Source organism: Mesocricetus auratus, unplaced genomic scaffold (assembly GCF_017639785.1).
Source record: "Mesocricetus auratus isolate SY011 unplaced genomic scaffold, BCM_Maur_2.0 Super-Scaffold_100009, whole genome shotgun sequence".
NCBI lineage: Eukaryota > Metazoa > Chordata > Mammalia > Rodentia > Cricetidae > Mesocricetus > Mesocricetus auratus.
In genome coordinates, this window is record NW_024429193.1 from 5521105 (window position 1) to 5538133 (window position 17029).

General features: G+C 48.4%; 1 long non-coding RNA gene across 1 annotated transcript; it reads left to right on the forward strand.

The window, feature by feature from the left end:
* Positions 1-7292: 7292 nt before the first annotated feature.
* Positions 7293-7703, forward strand: LOC121142279. The gene is made up of 2 exons (XR_005879258.1): positions 7293-7388; positions 7525-7703. It is a non-coding gene; the product is annotated as an uncharacterized LOC121142279 (long non-coding RNA).
* The last annotated feature ends 9326 nt before the right edge of the window (positions 7704-17029 follow it).

The window sequence follows — 17029 nt, forward strand, 5'->3', positions numbered from 1 at the left end:
CTGTCTTCAGGAGCATGTCTACAAGGGACAAGGAAGATTCCTGCAAGATTCTTACAAAGGTGGGGTGCTTTCAAAGCTACCCTGGCACTTATAACTCATCTTTTAACAGAGAGAGGAGGGTTTCCCTCTGTGAGAGGAAAATGCAAGCATTCAGTGAAAGCCGCATCTCAAAGAACAAATAAAACTCCATTCTTACCACATATGTGAAGGAAACACTTACCTGGGACACAGTAGGGTAAAGGTCAGGCTGAGAAGTGATGATACAATGTCGCAGTTGCTCCAGGAAGGAAACAATGTTGACAGGCCAGACAGGAATGGAAGCTTGGAGTACTACCCACAGACCCTGAGGGCTGGGTTGGGCTGGAGATGATTGGATGATTAGTTGTACTTGGATGTCACTCATCAGAAGACCCCCCTCCCCTCCACACCCAAACAAACGATTTTTGTTTGGTTTGGTTTGGTTTGGTTTTCCAAAGGGTGGGACGTGGAGGGGCCTGAGAATCCAGGAGAAAGTTCTCCTCATGTGTGTTCCAGCTCCAGGGTGGTTGCTTTCTGAGTACTAGAGTCAGCGTTTTTGTTTTTGTTTTCCAACTTCATTTTTCCTCCCCTTGCTTCACACTGGCAAAAGTTCCTGGTAGCTTATTGTAAACACTGGGGAGCAGTGTTGTAAACACATTAACCGTCTCTCTCCCCTCTTCACATTTGCCTTTCGGAAGAAGGAAGAAGGAAAGAGTCTCACATTTTGAATGCACTCAATCTCTTCAAGTCATTTGATCTAAGAGCTGCACACAAATGCAAGGCAGTCTCAGAGTAGTTATTGTGTATATTTAAGAGGGAGCTGAGAGGGCTAAGGAAAAATGTGACCCAAAATAATAAAAACAGAAACCAGACGTTACCAACAGCCTTCCTTCACGGCCACGAGAGACAGGGAGGTTACATTCGGCATTTGTGAAGTTTTGTTGGTGATCTTCTGTGGAGATTTCTATTGTCCACACTTTGAGATGTCTCAGGTGATCTTTTATACTTGGTTTAAACACCCGGGTGATGTCTTTATAGGTACTTCTAATGGTTGAATTGTTTGTCAGATTTTACAAAATATAGTCAGGAATCCAGAGAGCACCACGCCAAGTTCACATCCAAGAAGTACGGGGAACCCATTTCCCACACAGAGTGAGAATCATCACCCTGGGGTGCTGAGTATCACAATGCTTGAGAGTCATTTCTGAGTTCTCCAGTGATGTCATAGCACAACGTCTCTAATTACTGTTTGGTTTTAAGGCAGTGCCCCACTCTGGAGCTCAGGCTGATCTGGAACTCACCATGTAGCCCAGGCTGGCCTTGAATTCATGGCCACCACCCTGCCTCAACCTCCCAAGTGCTGGGATGGCAGGTGTGAGGCACCTTCTTTGACTCCAACCTCTCTGATTATTGCCTATACATAGAATTATTGCCTATGTGAAGTCCAGAAAATGTGTCCAGATGATATCCCAGGACACTTGGAAAATAGGCATTTCAGAGAAGGCTTTAACTACCTCCGAAGTGTCCTTTCTTCCCCTTTCGTTCTTTTTTTTTTAAAGATTTATTTATTTATTTATTACATATACAGTGTTCTGCCTACTTGCCAGACTGAATTGTAGATGGTTGTGAGCCATCATGTGGTTGCTGGGAATTGAACTCAGGACCCCTGGAAGAGCAGTCAGTGCTCTTAACCTCTGAGCCATCTCTCCAGCCCCCCTCTTTCATTCTTATGTAAGAAAAGAATTTCACGTACTGGGCATTGGTGGCTCACACCTTTAACCCCAGCACTTGGGAGGCAGAGGCAAGCAAATCTCTGTGAGTTTGAGGCCAGCCTGGGCTACAGAATGAGTACCAGGACAGCCAGGGCTGTTACACAGAGAAACCCTGTCTCAAAAAAATAAAAATAAAAAAATAGATAAACGAATAGAAAAGAATTTCTCAGGCACTGTGTACAGAGACGACATCCTTTCTTTAGCGGGATCTCTGTGTGACAAGTTAATTCCACTGACTGCAGTCTGGGCACTTCCTGAGCTCACTCAACAAGGCCGTCAATCTGCCCATCTGACTGCAGAATGCACCCAGACCTGCAGTTTCCCCTGGCCGTGCCCTTGGGGCTCCTGTGCCTTTCTAGTTCTGGCCTCCCATAACCTGCGTGGCAGCTCTGCAGCTGCTGCGGGCTACCTTGTTTGACAGGAGCGCAGCTTTCCACAGGCGGCATCGAAACATGGCCCCAAGCAGTGATCCAAAGTTGCTCAACTCACATGTGCGAAACCTGGGGCCAGATGATTCGATTCGTTTCCAAGGTCAGTTTCCTCCGTGATGTTTTTATTAGTAAGCATTAATCACATGTGTAACGGGTTTTTATCGTGACGTATAAAACAGCTCTTTGGTTTAGCTAAGGCCCTGGCTTTATTTGCATAGAGCACTCTGAAGCTTGGTAAGTATGTAAGTTCCGAACATTCTCATTAGTGATAAAAATAAAAACTCATCTTAAACCAGCTTCGGTAAGTAACGGGAATCTGTTTGTTCTGTTGTCCACGGGACAAGGCAGGGAGTGGCTGGGAGACAACCAGGCCACCCAGGTCTCTGTCCTGACAGGCCTCTCCTTGCCTCTGTCTCTTGTATTTTTATCTCTCTCCCCGCCCCGTGAGTTTCAGCACCACATTTCTTCCAGACAAACCTCCTTAGCTGGATGAAAACAAAACTTTGAAGAGCTTCCTTGCCTGGTTTGCATGGTGTCAAGGAACACAGTCCTGTGTGTGGCACTCACTAGAATTTCCATCTCAGGGAGAGGAGCTCCCAGAAAGAAAGGGGTCAGCATTTCTAGAGGGAGAGGGCTACCCGCCATCGCCATGCTGAAAGGTTAGCCTGAGCGGGTGACTGAGCGGTGTCCCTGACTGAGTGATGCCTTCCACTAGGGAAGACACACGTTTACTGTCCCCTGGCTTAAAGGGGACGGCAGCCTTTGTTAATCTCTAGCTGCATCTCGCTAGCACCTGGGCACACAGCTGCTGACCAACCCACTGTCCCTACAAGCCCCCCCCGCACTCCAGCTGGTGAACTCGAGCATTGGATTTCGCAGGCCTACGAGAAGGTGCTAGAGTGCCGTAGGGAGACTTTTTTGACTTTTCACACCCCATGACCACATCTCTTGTGGAAACATTCCTCCTTAGTAGTCACAAGCCTGGTCCCAATCCCAGCACCACAAGTAGCAGATCTAGAACACTCCAGGGTTTCTCACAGCCCAGTAAGTGAAGTAAATAAAAAATGAGACAAATCTTCATTAGACTAAAAAAAATAACTCAATTGGATCTTAGCCAATCGTGGTGGCATACAACTTTAATCCCAGTACTCAGGCAGACACAGGTAGATCTCTGTGGGCGTGAGCTAGCCTGGTCTACATAATGAGTTCCAGGACAGCCAGGGCTATGTTACACAGAGAAACCCTGTTTCAAAGGAAAAAAAACAAGAGAAGAAAAACGAATTAATTTCTTGTTTTCTCTGTATTTCTGTTTTCTCTGCCACTCATCCACATTTAATTAAGCAACATGTTACTAAATGTCTCCCCTGTGCCCAGCATGGTTCTAGAGCATGATGCAGTCCCCGTTGCGAATGCAGAGCGCAAACCCTTTCAGTGGATGTTCAACTCCAGTGACCCCCACGTCAGAGTCTCCCGACCCCACAGCCACCTCCTCCCTAAGAGCTTCCTTAATCCTTTCTACGCCTTTGGCTCTTTCTCACGAGAACCACACTTGCCTGAGTGAGAAAGTCTAGCAATTCCACGGCAGCTCCACTCCTGGGCTGGAGTTTCCAAGGGGCGGGGGAGGGAGACAGAGAATGGCTGAGTGTGTGCTAGTGAGTGAGAACCGTGCTCTGAGGTGACAGCCAGCAGACAGCCAGGAGAACCATGCTCTGAGGTGACAGCTAGCAGACAGCCAGCACTCCTCGGGATACAGTTATCCTGTCTTTTCCTGAAGTACTTTCTCAGAAGATTGTGTGTGTGTGTGCACATGTGTGCCTGTGTGTGTCTGAGTGTGGGCACACCTGTGTGTGTGCGTGCGTGTGTGTGTGTGTGTGTGTGTGAGTGTGTCTGAGTGTGGGCACACCTGTGTGCATGTGTGTGTCTGACTGTGGGCACACATGTGTGTGTGGATGTGTCTGAGTGTGGCACATGTGTGTGCATGTGTGTGTCTGAGTGTGAGCACACCTGTGTGTGTGTGTGCAGGGGCACATGCTTGTGAACATGCACAAGCCAGAAGGGACACTGGATTCCTCAGAGTTTCTCTGGCTTGTTATGAGCACGCTGGATCCTGACCCTGGCCCTCAGGAGGGAGCAGCAGTTGCTCCTAACAGCTGTGCCCTGTCTCCACCCTGTAAAGGAGGGACTTGTAAAGTACTTTTCATCGTTTCACGGTCTGAAGAAGGGAATGGGGCGGGGACAAGGAGGCAATAAGGTAAGAGACAATGAGGCATGAGCCTCACTGAGGAGAAGAAAGGATGGCTGGGGACTCATCTGGGCATCAGGACTCCCCTTGGCTAGGGAAGCCCTGGAGTCCTGGGGCCCCTGGGTGACATCGAGCCTTGGCCTGTGGTTTAGTGAGCAGTCACAGCAGCCGGTCCCTGTTGTGCCTCTACCTGGAATGTCATCTTGAGGTTTTCCCTCAGTGCCTGCTTATTATCTCTCACACCCATTTTCGCTTCAACTGAGGCTGTTGAAGACTTCTGTCTCAAGTGAACTGACACCTTCGGGTATACTGGCATCCTTCTAAAATCCATTTCTCTTTCATGACATTTTAATGTGAAAGTAGTGTATATGCAATCATTGGGATCAGACAAGTGTCCTGCAGGATATCCGGTGTCTCTATCAACAGCATTTGGCAAATGCGTACCTGCCAATCGGGAAACCCGGCTAATGTTCTAGCTAATCTACACGACCCACTTGAAGTTGGAGTTGTGTTTTCCAAGCTGGCCTGGAAATGAAAAATGATGCGTTTTATACTTGGAAACTGGGAAGGAAGGACGCTGGCTTGAGAGACCCTTCCCCTCACCCTACCCCCGCCAGGCTCTTGTGTCTGGTTCCTAGTGGGGGGTGCTGTTTGAAGAGGTTACAGAACTTTTAGGGGTGTTGTTGTTGAGGAAGCAGGTTGCTGGGGGCAGAGTCTAAGGTTTTATAAGCTGGGCTGTTTCCTGTCCACACTCACTCACCTGACCTGTGAAAACATGAAGGAGATCCTCACACTCATGCGGTCGCTCAGCCTCCATGCCTTCTTCCCCAGAAGAGCTGCTCCCCCAGACCCCAAGGAAGAAGAAAGCTCTCTTCCCTGACAGGCATGTGGGCCTGAAGGAGAAGAAACTCGAGGAAGTGTCTGCAGAGTTACCTAATTCCATATGCCTTAAAATTCTCTTTGAACGTTAGGGAACATGTCCAGAAAGTGCTGGAAATCAACCTGTCATTTAACCTTACAGGGAGTGTGCTGGAGCCCACAAATCAGACCATGGCTAGACTGAACATGAACATGCCATCCTTAACAAGAATCAGCTCCGGTATCATGTCCCAAATTTTTCTTTTAGTCCAGGAGCCACCAGGTATGGGTGAGTTTTGCTGAGTTTTGAGTTCTGTGGATCAGAAGTCCTCAGACACTGGGAGACTGAAATAGAGCTGTTTCTTGAGTGACGGAGATTGTGATAGTTAATTTCTATGGTCAGCTTGACTAAGAAATACTCAGAGTAGTTATGCAGCAGACAAACCTTGGATGTACTTTCAAGACCTTTTAGAGAGGCCCTCTGAGGGAGGGTGGTCCCAACCGCCACGACCACTCTCTAACAGCGGTGACCTCTTCAGCGGGATGATGCTGAGAACAGGAGGTCAGGAGGTAGAAACCAGACAGTCAGGGGCCCCCAAAGCAGACATTCCAGAAGCATCTAAGATTTTTTTCTGGCTGGAAACCGGGGGTGGGGGAAAGGGGGAGCCTTGTCCCCAACAAGCATCCTGCCTGAAGTCTGTGTGTAAGGTAGGGACTGGAACTCCAGACCACAGACATTACTGATCCCTTCAGGCGGGTAGCTTGGGAGGAGCTGGACTTTGGTGGTGAGAATGGGTTGTGCCAGCCCACCTCCCTAGTGATTTCAGGGTTACCTCTTCAGCGTGGGGCAGCGCACAGGGGCAGTAGAGGCCTACTGAGGGGGAGTTAGTTCCTTCCAGTCAAGAGGGAAAAACCCTGATCCAAGTGGAGATCTAGCATTGCAGCTGAGTTGGCCAACGACTGGGCTAAGGGACCGCCTCTAGGATGGTGGGCTCGCCTTAAGTCCTGCTCATGGTGGAATGATTACCTCTTTGATAAGGCCATGCGCTTCCCCTCCCTGGAATCCCTGCCCCAGTGCCGTACTTCCAGGACTGTGGTCCTGTGGCTTCATCAGTCTACTTTGCTGAGCCTACTATTTCTCTTTCCTTTTCTGTCTGTGCTCTGAGCCTTCTCGCGCATTTTGGGATTCCTTGTTCTTTTGCTAAAGCTCCCTGCCTTGCGACTGATGGGCCTCTGTGCTGCTTTGTCCAAAGGGCGTGACCTTTTCCTCTGTCTCCTCACCCTCCTCATTTGCAGCTGGTGAGGCAGGTAACTGATTGCCCTGGGGTCTTTCTTTTAAACTGGGTAAAACTATCCTCAGACTTCCAAAGGGATGGGGGAGACTTGGGAATAAAGACACACAGAGGGACAGAGGGACAGGGAGAAAGAGGTAGAGAGAAGAAAAGACAGACACACAGAGACAGTGAGTCGGGGCAAGGAGACAAAGATAGGGAGTACGAAACAGAGGAAAAAGACAAGAGAGAGACAGAGACACAGACAGAGAGACAGAGGCCTAGGACACCATCGAGATACGCTTCTAATGTCTATGAAGGCTTCTCCTCAGAAAAGACTAACCGAGAAAGACCACACTAAAATGGGTGGTTAGAGCTCCAGACCGAGTGAAAAGAGAAAGACGGTTGGGAGCCGGCGTCCCTTTCTCTGCTTCCTGGTCTTTGGTGGTAGAGCAAGCATCCCCCCTCCATCACAGACGGGCACTGGTCCTGCTGTCCTGCCTTCCTGCCAAAATGGACCCTTAGACACAAAACCCTTAAAGAACCACAGCTTCGTTCCCTAACTTGCTCCTTTCCAGTGTTCAGTCACAACCCACTCCAAGTCAGAGCTGGAATTCGCTCCCTTTCTCTGACCGATGCCCTTAGCAAGCCTGAAGTTTGAAGAGGACCGACAGGCACCCCCACAGAACTCTCTTTTATTTAGGTGTCTCCTCCTCCCCCCACAACCGTGTGTTTCAGAGGAGCTGCCCCCACCCCAGGCCTACGGATTGGCTCGACTGACCTCACTCATGCTTGGGTCAGTGTTGGTCACACGACTCAGCTCTGGCTGGTAATTTAGACACACGGCAGGGTGACCGAGGCAGGAAGGGGTCTCCAGGGGGGTGTTTCTGGGGTACAGCTGTGAAGCTGGGTGTCCCTCTTCTTCCTCTCAGTGCTTCTGTAACCTGGATGTAGTACCTGGACCCCCACTGTACTCGAGGAGGATGCCGGCTGAGGGGGAAGTGTAGCCGTGTTCAGAAGACCCCAGGTCTCCATGACCACGGCGAGGCACCGAATCAGCTGACTCCCTCTGGATTTCCCTTGCAAGATAATAAATTTCCCTATTGTTAACACCATTGGTTTCTTTCACTGCCAGCCAAATGGTCCGTAACTGATGAAGCATCTCAAGGCCGTAGAGCCCTGGTCCACTCGGCTGCTGAAGTAGCTTCTTAGTGCCAGAGCTCACGATGATGGGGCCTTTAACCATTCTATCAAAGATGAAAGCTTCGCAAGGCCGCCGAGTTAGGTTTACGCCTTTTGTGCGTGGGAATCATAGCCAGGCTGTGGGATCGGACAGGATGGATCCAAGCAACTTTGGTGGCTCTTGATTGGGGGTTAAAGGGAGCTTGGCTCCTCAGACAGACTTTCCTGGTAAACTCATTTCTACAGTACTTTTAGAAGAAACATATATCATGAATTTGAATGATAGCCTTTTCTAACCTATATTTCTATCCGTCACGGTTGGATTCTATTGGAAGCTCACTGGTGGCAAACATTCGCAGATGTTATAAAGAAGACCATTGTGGGGACCCATGTCCCAGAGTCTTCCCATTATACTCAGAACAAAGAGCCACATAAAAGTCACACTTGACACACACTCAGAACCATTGTCTCAGTGCCCCCCGTTCAGTCCTCCTTCTGTAGCCTTATGCAAAAAACCAAAAGACTGTTCCCAAGGAAAGCTTTGAGGAAATGCACTAGTTTATTTTTTGAGTGGGAAGAAAGTTTCGGATAGGAAATGTTTGCACGAGTGAGAGGTGTGGAGATAATAATGAAAAATTGCGTAGCAGTGAAAACTAGCAACCTTGATCCTTACATGTGCATGTAAAGGGATCATGTATGTATAATTGTGGACAAAATACACAAGCTGTAAAAGAGTACTCCCGTATGAATGTACTAGTGTGCAGCACAGAGTTATGTAAAACAGAATTCTTCCGGGCAGAAGCAGGGTGACCTGGAAGATCACTGCATTCAGGAATGCTGTTCTCTGACGTAGGAAAGGGACGAGCTCAAAGGAGAGGTGTGTGAACTGTAAAGAAAAGTGGGTATATTTGATCTCCCCAGCCAAGGGAGGGGCACACGCATCTACATGCCATTATTTTCTGTGTTCGTGTGGTGTATATATGCACGTTCCTCTGTGGATGCGTGTGTATGTGTGTGTGTCTGTCTGTAAAAACCAGAGGTTGATGTGATCATGTGTCTTCCCCTATGCCTCTTTTAATTTTTCTTGTTGGGACAGGATGATAGTTTCGTCTACCTGATACTGTCTTGAATGATTTGAGAAAGGTGCCTCAATGAGGAACTCTATATTATATTGGTCTGTGGGTGTGTCCACTATGTGGATGTGTCTACTATGTGGTTGTGTCTACTATAAAGGCGTGTCTATTAGGGATTTTCTTTTTTTTTAAAGATTTATTTATTATGTATACAGTATTCTGCCTGCATTCATATCTGCATGCCAGAAGAGGACGCCATATCTCATTACAGATGATTGTGAGCCACCGTGTGGTTGCTGGGAATTGAACTCAGATCCTCTGGAGAGCAGTTAGTGCGCTTAATCTCTGAGCCATCTTTCCAGCCCAGGGATTTTCTTAATTGTGTTTAGTGAGGGGGGGGGAGAACTGCTCTGAATGTGGGGTCGCGCTGTTTCACGGGCAGGCCCATGATGGAAAGGAGCGAGCTGGACACTAGCAGGCTGTGTGACGTCATCTGCAATCTGCTGAAGACTGAGGGTGTGATGTGGCAAATCTTCTTCAAGTTCCTGCTGCTTTGCTTTCCCCACAGACTGTGTGCCGCCCGGAACTGTGAGACAAGCAAACACTTTCTCCTCCAAGTTGTTTTCCTCAGGGTGTTTATCACAGATCAGACAGAGCTGCTCACTGAACCTGAAACTCACAGACTGACTAGGCTGCTGGCCAGTGAGCCCCGGAGACCCACCTGTCCCTCCTCCCTTCTTGCTCCTGGGTCCCTTGTAAGTGCCCACTGATGACGCTAAGACGGTAAATTGCTCCTGCAGGATTTCTCTCTACACATACAGAGGGAATGCTCTCCCTTATATTCTCTTCCCAAGCCTTGCTCTACCAGGAGCTCGGAGCCCCAATCCCCTCAACTGTGTAAACCTGTAATTATCTGTGAAGGCAGATCTTTCTCTTTCTGTTTGCTTTGTCTTGTCTTTATGAGTCAAGGTGCTGAACTTGGTCCCCCTCGCCGGAGGCTGACTAGCGAGCTGCGTCTGGCTGCTTTCTTAAGACATCAGTGTGTTATGTGGAGCAAACGAGAAAATCTGGGCCTGAAAACACCCCCCTTGGGCCCGGTGAAACACCAGTGGTCCTGCCGTGATTAAACGCTCATAGTGAGGCGGGCCTGGGAATTAATGATGAGCTGTGGAAACTGTGTCTGATACGTTGAAGGCAAAGGAAGGACCATGACTCCTCTAAACAGACCATCTCAATGCACCTCAGCGGATGCTCCCGCCACAAAAGACCCGATGGATTCTGATGTCTTTTTTTTCCTCTTTGTTTTAACTCAAATTACTAACCGCTTGTTCTTTTCTTCTTCTACGACAAAAAAGGGGGGGGGGAGGAATCTTCAAACAGTATTTCAGTATTTCTTTCTGAATCGTTCCCTCTTCTCCTGCAATTTGGGGATGAGAATGCTTCCATCTGACTGGGGGCTAGCACAATAGCAGAGGAACCAGAAGGGGCCAGGTGTTCCTGCTCCCATTGCTTGCTTGGGATTTGTGTCATTCTGGTCTCAAAAACCAGGAGCTGACACCCAGGTGCTGCAAAGTAAAAATTTAATAATGGCCGGGCCATATTTTCAGTCTCCCATAGTAGGAGAATGAAGACAGCCCAAATTAAAGGCAGGACAGCCTCTTTATACCAAGCGAGCGAGTGACTAAAAGCGGAATTTTGCAGTTGTTTCTAATGGTCATAGGAAAGCTACACGTTACGGGGTTCTGGTCAGACAGTTGACATACCACCAAAGATCTGATGTTCAGTCAATGTTCAGAACAACAGAAACCATTTATAATGTGTAATTCACGAGATTATTGAGGAAGAATCAGTCAAAAAAAAAAAGTTGGCCGTTAGCTAAGAACGTGACCAAAGTTGGACACTGTTTCACTGAAAGAAAAATGGGGTCAGCTGCCCCTTAACCGCTTCTGTTAATTATTTCAGTTTTGTGAGGCGTGTTTGGCATGTTTAGCGTTTTGGGGCAGCAGGAGTAGACGCTGGGGGAAGTGGAAAGTAACCGTTTTGTCCGGGAAGTTCTTCTCCCATTTTTCGTGAGTTGGTGTCTGCTTCTTTCCCTTCGTGTTCTGGGTACCTAACCATGTCTGCGTAGGATGGAGTGAGTAGCTGGAGAAAGGGAGCTACCTGGGGATGGGGTGGGGGAGACACACCTGCCCTTAAGATTTCAGCGCTCTGCTTTATTTTGTAAAGATCTACTTACCTTTGCACTGATGTGTGAGCCTTCACGTGTCCCGCCTGAGCGTAGGAGTCTCAGGAAGGTAGAAGAGGCCTGGAACCCCAACTACAGGGAGTTGTGACCACGATGGGGGTGCTGGGAACTGGAGCCGGGGTCCTCTGGATGAACAGCCAGAGCTCTTAGCCGCTAAGCCATTTCTCCAACCCCTTCAGCCCCACCCTTGTTTTAAAAGAACGACCCCCACGTGGGATGGATTCTTACCTGATCTCTGAGAGGCATGCTCCCCCCCTCCTCCTCCTGGTATGTTCACTCACTCAGGTGCTGATGCACCCTGCCCTCTGACTCTGACTCAACTGCTCCTGTCTCTCTGGAGGAAGATAAAACAGAGCCCTCAGCTTGTGCTGAATCCCAACAATGGCCCCACAGGGCCTGGCCTGGGATTGTTATCACTTCCATTGAGGAACGTGATTAGAGATGCTAGTCTTGTTTGCTGACTTATCCAGTCAGGGATAAATCAGAGCCTTTGTTTTTTTTCTCTTTGCCTCCTTAGAGCAACCCCTACACAGTTTCAGCCATAGTTCTTGAGTACAGATGTACTGTGTCCCAGAACACACACGTACCCCAGTAGGGTTCTGCATTCACACATGCAGACGGGAAAGCCACGGGGAGGATGCAGGGTCATGTAAGTGGATTCCTCTGAAGTTGAGGTGATTTCGTGGACGATACCCATCTCAGAAAGTCACCACCATTGATGAGTGAAGTACTGATCAGAACAGTATTTACCAGGGGTGTTTCTAATTCCTGCCACGGTCTTGTGAGCGTTGTCCCTCTACAGACGGGGAAGCTGTGGCTGAGAAGTTGCCTTGATGATCACAGTTCTAATGAGACAGAGGAGGGGAGGGAAGCAATTGAATTAGATGGTGTCCGTCTCTGGGGAGGAAGTCACAGCAGTTTGGTGCAGGAGAGAAACTAGCCAAGTGTTCTTTTGAGATGGGGATCTTGGGGTTGTCTTTGAGGTCAAGGGGAGCCTTCTCTGCTGTCCGTGAGCTTAGCTCAAGGATCTGGAGTGCCCGAGAACTTATTGGCCACCAAAGTGACACTAACCAGTAGCTTGTGGGAGTTTGTCTTATGAGCTCAAAGAATTAAATTACCAGATTACAAACTGTGAGTCATAGAGAAGTTTATTATAGACTCCTAGGAAGACTAAGTGTGCTCCTGTGTGCCAGGTAGGGGGTGCAGCTGGGGCAGGAAGGGTTCCCAGGAACAGGGTACCCTTGGGCAGTTAGTCTGAGGCTCTTCAAAGGCTGGTGGAGGAGAACCAGAAAGAAGCTGTGTCCAGACACTGACAGAGGCTGCGGAGCTGTGCAGGACTGAGTTGTTGCATGTCTAAAGGCTAGTTACCGTATCTTGGGCTCCTTATTCACCTGTGAGTTGGACTAGCATTCTGTGACTAACAGATTAAAACCTTAGCAGACCTCTAGTTTACTAGCCCCAAAGCTTAAGAGTGTCATAGATAGGAAAGCTTCCTCTGTCTTCAGTAACAGCCTCTCTGGTGTACCCACCAAGGTATTTTAAATCTGCTTTCATTCCTGGCTCTCTGCGTTCTGTCACCTATAAAACTTCATGAACCTGCGTCCAGTTTATGGGCTGGGGGAACCTACATCTGTGTTCCCAGGCCGCAGTCACTCAGAATGGCTCCAGGGTAAACTATCTCTCATTCCTTTAGGAGGAGAACCGGGTATTTGCATCAACAGAACTTGTGACAGAGGCTGGGGTGGGACATAACAAGGAGAATGATCTGGTCGTTTCCTTTGGCCCAACCGGAGGAGAGTGTCCAGATGCCCCCATTCAGTTCTGGCCATGTCCTCACACTCTGCTTCTCAGCGAGGGCAAAACACGAGGAACTGGAGAGCAGGGACATTTTTACCTCTGGCAGGGACATTCTCAGAACTGCTGCTCTGTGGTCCCTGCCCTCACTACCTGAGCAGTTTCTCTCTCTCTGGTCTCGCTGCTTTTACATAGACTCTTACTGAAGGCTTGACAATGTCAGGGGCGACCTACAACTGAAGCGACATGTAGCGTGAATTCTAATTGGTACTAATGATAAAAACCCAGAAACAGATACTGGGGTTAAAGCTGAAGATCAGAGACTCAGAGCTGCAGCCGCCAGAGAGTTCTCTACCAGTGCTCGGACTGAAAGGGTGGTCCTGTCCTCAGACTGCATCTGCAGACTGCGTCCGTCTCCACCAAACCTCAGACTGCACTGAGCTCCTGTCTCCTCCTGCCTTAGATTCCTCTCTAGTGCTGCGATTAAAGGCGTGGAATCCCAAGTGCTGAGGACACCTTTGTGTGAACTATGTTTCTCTTTTAGACTGGATCAACTTCATGTAGCTCAGGGTGGCCTTGAATTAACAGAGATCCGCCTGCCTCTGTCTCCTGAGTGCTGGGATTAAAGGCGTGCGCCACCACTGCCTGGCCTCTGTGGCGGAGTAGTGTGGCTAGCTCTGCACTCTGATCTTCAGGCAAGCTTTATTTGTTAGATCATAAACAAAATATCACTACAGCTACAGTCATGTCAGAGGCAGTTTCTTCCCTCTTTTGTCTTCTAACTTTGAAGCTGAGGCTGTTTTTAGCCTCCTGTCTGAGATTATGTCTTACATATGTATGTGTTTTTATTCTGTAAAAAAAAAGGGATCTAGAATAGGGTCGTGCCTTAAAAATGCTAATTAGATCTCATTTCTGTCTTGAGTAAGAAAAAGTGCTTTCTTTAGGGAATAATGGAGTAGAAGTATCCAGCAGAACACTTGCCCAGCGTTGTTACCCACACAAGGAGACTCAGGTTTGGGTCTGAAACTAGGAGCTTTAAGTGTTTAGAGTAGTCTTATTAAAAAAGAAAAGCCAATATCCTTGAGGTTGCTATGGCGACATCCTATTCACAAAGGTAAAAGAGTTGAGAAAATGACCTGGGGAGATAATAAAGACGGGAGCCAGTTTGCCTGGTGCCCACTGCATCCATCCTAGGTGCAAGGCTGCTTGCTGCTGCTCTGTGGTTTAATGAACACCTCGCCCCTGCGCTAACACCCGATCTGGTTCTCACCTCACAGAGGTTGAGACCGAAGCCCAGAGCTATAGGCAAGAGCTCAGCTGAAGGACAGAAGGGAGATTTGAAGCTGGGTTGTCTATGGTACCGATGGGTCAACTGCGTTTCAACAACTGCCCATTGTCCTTTATTTCCCTCACATCCACACAGTGGAGAGCTCACCGTTCTCAGCCCAACAGACCGTTTTGTTCTAAGCCTCCCAGAGTGCCATAATTACTCATTGTTGTCACAGAACATTTAATATCAGCCACATGCCAGGCCTCACACGAAGCAGCCGACACACTGGGGTTGGTGAACGATAAAATAATGTTTGTCTTTTTGAGGTTTTATACAGGGCCTACGATGGTGCATCTCATAAACTCCTGGAGACAGATAGCTTCAAGGTGGTTTCAGAATACCAGTAAGTCCTTCATTTCTACCCTTTTGTCTCAGACATAATTCAGGTTATGGGAAGAGTGGATTCTATAATGTGAGTTTTGTTGAGGCTGCATGGAAATGTGCTACTTAGTTTTTGCAGGTTTTCGGGTTTAGTTTTTTTTCCAGCTTAAAAAAAACCCAAACAAGGGCTCCAGTATGTCTTTTTTTAAACACACACACACACACACACACACACACACACACACACATGCACCCACACACACATAAGTGCATTCACAAAATATTTTCTTGCACGATCCTTTAGAAGTAAGAGGAGAATTGCAGACAGCAAGAAGCATCTATGAGAATCCAGCTCATTGCTGTAGTGGGGTGAGGGCCAGGTAGGGCAGAGGAAGACCACCGTGGTATTGGCCCCCCTGGAGCTGGGGTCACACGGAGCAGTCTCTTCGCAAGCTTCTCCTCGTGGCTTTGGTGTGCTGCCCTGAGCGTCACTCTCTAGCTCGGATCTCCAATGTCTCATTGTCATATGTGGCCCATGGACCCCTGATGCTTCCCCTTGTCCTCCACAAGGCCAGCCCCAGGCAGACTATACTTTTTAAAGTCTCGATTCTCTGCAGACAAGATGTTTTACTTGAGAGATAACCCAGCTGAGTCTGTTCCACGGTGTGACTAAATGAGTCCATCTGCCGTTTAGGAGGGCCTGGGTCTCAGGAGTGCCCCACAGCCGTGGGAACCCCGTGAAGCTAACGGCTGGACCCGTGAGAGGACCAACCGCGTGTTCTAATCCCGACGAGTCCCACAACTCGAGTTAGAGTCAGGCTTAAGACCTGATGTCAATTCACTGCTGAAGTTCTGAGCCTCGGTGTCCTCTCTGACTTGCTGGAGAAGCAGACAGTGGGAATAAGGAATGGGCTGTGCTTACCTGGGGTGTTACCGAGTGCACGCTGAGAGCACCCGGTTCAGACCGTTTTTATTTTTTTTTTTGTTATCTTGGCTTTGTGGTGTGAAAAAGGGAAACGCACCCTGCTTCTGTTCTAATACCTACCAGTGTCAACAAAGTAGTTAGTAGTTTTCGCTTCGCAGTGCTCCTCCTCTCTCTTGGTGTCTCCAGTTGAGCCAGCAACAGGGCTGCTGTACAGTGAGCTGCTTCCCAGCCACAGAGAGAGATGGGCTGAGATGCACACTGCATGGGCAAACCTCAAAGCCAGGAAGCACGGCGAGAGAAAACAGACTTGGGCTCAGCGCAGCATAACACCATCGAAAAACTCTAGGAAAAAAATGTTATTCTATCACAGTGACAGAGAACAGATAGACCAGTGGTTGCTTGAAGTCCTGGTTTGGGGTGGGACGCTGGCTCAGAGGCCCACGGGAGACTTCTCATGGTGACTGGGGTGGCTGTTATGAGCTGTGTTTGTTGGTCAGAACTCATTAGCCCGTATTACGGACACGTAAGTCTTTGAGCGCAAGACAAGTTTCAGCAGAGCTGAGTGCAAACTGCTTTTGACCTGCCTGCTTAGTTTCCATGCATGCGTGCGTGCGTGCGTGCGTGCGTGCGTGCATGTGTGTATGTGTGTGTGTGTGTGTGGTGCATGTGGCATGTGGGTTTGCATGTATGTGGGTACATGCACATGTGCAGATATGCGCGTTTGGAGGCCTGAGATGTCTCCCTTCTTTGCCCTCCACTTCATATGTTAGGTTGGATCTTTCACTGAACCTCACTCAGAGTTGCTGTCTCAGCGAGTCTCACTGCTTGCTGGGGATTCTCCGCTTCCATCACTCATGGTCTGTGATTTTGGGAGGGGCCTTCTCACCCCACCGGCTTCTGCAAGGGTTCTGGGGTTGCAGGGAGTCCTGGTGCTTGCATACAAGCCATCTCTGAAGCACTGGCCCCTGGGTTTTGTAATGCAAGCTTACTTTGCCCTCTTTGTAAACAGTGAGTGGGTGCTGCACACGTTGTTAGGTTAGTGGATGTGTTTTGCTATTTACTTCTTGCTGGAGAGAAGCCAGGGTATACTTGTTCATGAGTCTTAAGAGTCACTTATGTTGAGTATGTTATGCATTTTCTCTAAGCTGTGCCTACTTGTCAATTTGATTTACTCTGCTCAGTGTGGGTATGGTTCATATATCTAATGACTTTCTTTGAAACTTCTGGAAGGGAGGTCTCAGCTGCTGTCCTTTTGATACGGCTCCTCCCCCTTTCTTCTTTTGCTTTGGGGGTTCTATTAGAAGTGTGCCAGTTGGTCTTGGTTTAACCTTCACTTTTAATCGTTTAATATTTCACATTGTCAATGACCACTTGTCCTCTGACTGAAACCATTTCCTTAGTTCCGTCTCACGTTTTCTCCTCTTTTGGCTATGTTGACATGCTTATGACAATTATCATTATTTCCGCTACAATTATGATTCCAGCTTCATACTGAACAGATATGTCTCTTTACTGCTTGTTTTGATATGTCCCAGGCTGGTGTAAACCCCCAACCCTTCTGCCTCTA